At 38.7% G+C, this 2,060-nt stretch overlaps 1 pseudogene; it reads left to right on the top strand.

The window, feature by feature from the left end:
• Nucleotides 1–1,219: 1,219 nt before the first annotated feature.
• On the top strand, nucleotides 1,220–1,337 carry LOC145260159 (5S ribosomal RNA; annotated as a pseudogene).
• Nucleotides 1,338–2,060: the final 723 nt, after the last annotated feature.

Here is a 2,060-nt window from a genome sequence, read left to right as displayed (position 1 = left end):
GGATTACAAAGATTTTCCCAAATCTCACTACCCTGTATATCAAATTTCGAGTCTGTAGACTGAAAATTGACAGAGATATTGCGTAGGGAAATGTACACAGACACTTTCTATTTTATAGATATATAGATTGAATTTAGTTTCGTATCTTTAATTTTCGTACGGAACTAATATTAATTTGAACAAAAAGCAATGCCAACTCTTTTGGACTGACATCAGTTTCAAACACGAAAATCTCCCTTTTCGAATCTAGCCGGCTTTGAGAGAACACAGAATTCCTGTCTACCGTGAATGTATTCCCTAAGGTCTTCTTTCTAAAAGAAGTAACACGGGTGCATGTTGGGGTGAATTTTTCCGGGCAACTTTATTTACGCAGCATCCGTATTGGCGCTTTTGGAAGGAAACGAGTTTTATTTCAAAGTAATTGTGAACCTTAAAACTGGCAAATGATTGTTCAGTCTATTTTCAACTTGTGAGTCCCTTCCTTTGTATTTATTATTGTTGTGGGGACTCCCCAATGCACAGGAAACATGAGTTGGAACAATTACATTGAGAGCATTGCCAGGACCGCTGCGAAAAAAGGTTAAGTTCTCTCTACCGTGCTAGAAAGCTACTAACGCCCGAAACTATCCTGTACCTCTATAAGGCCACCATTCGCCCATGTATGGAGTATTGTTGTCATATTTGGGCTGGTGCATCTGCTACTAGTCTCTCACTCCTAGACAAGGTTCAAAAGAGAGTCGCCAACCCGATAGGTCCTGAACTGTCATCTAAGCTTCAGCCTCTGTCCCATTGACGAAATGTAGCATCCCTCTGCCTGTTCTGCAAGTATTTTAATGGTGAATGCTCCGACAAACTGCAAGCACTTGTACCCCCTCGACGTAAATACCCTTGACAAACCCGACAATCAGCAAAATCTCACCCCTTCACAGTTGAGATCCCTAGATGTAAGAGAGTCTTCTACTCCAATATTTTCTTCCCTAGAACCGTTAGACTTTTAAATTCCCTTCCGGGTTTCTGTTTCCCCAACTGCACTGACATGCAGAAGTTCAAGTATAACGTAAACCGACATCTTGCTGCCCAACTCCCCACATAGTACCCCAGTAGCTTATGTCCCTGATAGTAGCCCCCTACATCAAAGTGGCAATGTGCCTTGTTTGGGGTGAAAATGTAATAAAACAAAAGAGATGGACTGTTCCGAACTGTATAAATTAACTGTGAGTTATACGGCATAATCGCGTTGATACACTGGTTCTCGTCAGATCACCGAAGTTAAGCAACGTTGAGCCTGGCTAGTACAAGATGGGTGACCATTTGGGAAATTCTAGGCGCTGTATGTGCTCTCCGCTTATCTCGGCATTGTTTCCAGTCGTCCTGAACTTGCCACTGATATTCAACAATGTCGACGCATGAGAGATGTGATTGGAGATTACGCAACTCTTGCCGCAAAAATTTCATGCGCAGGTACCCTTATAGTGGTTATCCACAGTCACCTGCATCGACAAGGATTAGCAGTAACAGCAAAAAGCGTGGTTGGTTCTACACAAAGCCTTCGCCGCTATAAACAAATAATCTGTGCGGATTTTCGAACAACTTAGTTTTGTGGCGGAACCGCATGCGTTGAAATCGACGGGAGAGGAAAGTTTTAAAATTTTTAAAATTTAAAAATCAAAATTTAATTAAATTAAAAATCAGTTTCATAAGAAGGAACAACAACAAAGTCAATTATCTGTACGATCGTTTCGGAAATCCGTGCTTTTTATTTGTGGTATACATGAAGTCACGTAGAATAATTATACATAGTTTTTTTGGTAAGCACGGTCTCCTCATCAGCAAATTTAGGAGGATTTCTATTGAATTGAAAAGACACCAAAAATAAACCTAGCATTAAAAGTAAGGCAGATGAATCTGAAAAATTGAAGTAAAAGGTTTGGATATAAAATTTATAAGAAAATTAATAAGAAAATTGGTATAGGTTAGAGATAGAAATGAGTAGAAAAAATATATATATTTTTGAATTTACATAATAAATTTGATTTAAAAATATATAGATATATAATTAC

The sequence above is a fragment of the Euprymna scolopes genome, chromosome 35 (genome assembly GCF_053919585.1).
Source record: "Euprymna scolopes isolate OS-2025 chromosome 35, ASM5391958v1, whole genome shotgun sequence".
NCBI classification, from domain to species: Eukaryota; Metazoa; Mollusca; class Cephalopoda; order Sepiida; family Sepiolidae; genus Euprymna; species Euprymna scolopes.
Note: the sequence above shows the minus strand (reverse complement) of the source record. Positions and strands in the feature narration are given on the sequence as shown.